Consider the following 1,083-nt stretch of genomic DNA (forward strand, 5'->3'; position numbering starts at 1 on the left):
TTTCTCTAAGAAGGAATATAATTGTGAGGATACTACCTTTTCTAGTATCTTGGACAGAAAAGGGAGATTCAAGACCGGTCTGTAATTAACTAGTTCTTTGGGGTCAAGTTTTAGGTGCTTAGATGGAATAGGGTCTAACATACATGTTGTTGGTTTAGATGATTTAACAAGTTTATACAATTCTGAAGATTACTTACAAAGCAGTCTTTTGTGGTAGAAGTGATGGTTCTACCATACTTGTAACAAGGATTAGAATATACAGTTTTAGCTATATGAAGTTTGCACAAGACTAGATAATGATCTGAGATATCATCGCTTGGCTGCATAATTTCAACACCATCAACATCAAATCCATGTGACAATATTAAATCTAGAGTATGATTTCGACAATGATTAGGTCCTGACACGTGTTGTCTAACCCCAACAGAGTTCAAAATGTCTATGAATGCTGATCCCAATGCATCTTTTTCATTATCAACATGGATATTAAAATCACCATCAACTAAAACTTTATCTGCAGCCAGCACTAACTCAGAAATAAAATCAGCAAATTCTTTAATAAAGTCTGTATGGTGCCCTGGTGGCCTGTATACTGTACAGTAACCAGTGCAAACATCACAGGGGATTTATCATTAACACTTGTTTCTCTGGATAATGTTCCCAAAAATGTTCATAATCATCAAGGCTATTCTTTATATATATGTTACTATAGAATGAAGTCTAACCATAAAATTCAGTCTTCACAACTTGCTTTCCTCTGCAATACAGTTGCTTTGAACTTACAGTAAACTTTAATCCCTTTTAGCAGCAAAACAGCCTGTAAAGGGCCAGCAGTTGTGCTTAATCTACTTGCTGTTTCTCCTGCAGCTCTTCCAATAATCCACTCACACTTCAAAACTCTTTTTAACATTCGTGTTGAAGGCATCTCCTCATGGTTTTCCAAATTAACAGTAATCTTTTGTTTGCAGTGTTCCTAGCTAGTCTTAAAGGCTATGCAAATGGTTTCCGTGACATCTCTCTTCTGAAACGTACATGCATCTCCTTTGCCCTTTAAGGACCTCTTGTGCTTATTAGTTACTTAAA

This window comes from Sinocyclocheilus anshuiensis, unplaced genomic scaffold (genome assembly GCF_001515605.1).
Source record: "Sinocyclocheilus anshuiensis isolate Anshui unplaced genomic scaffold, SAMN03320099.WGS_v1.1 scaffold2461, whole genome shotgun sequence".
NCBI classification, from domain to species: Eukaryota; Metazoa; Chordata; class Actinopteri; order Cypriniformes; family Cyprinidae; genus Sinocyclocheilus; species Sinocyclocheilus anshuiensis.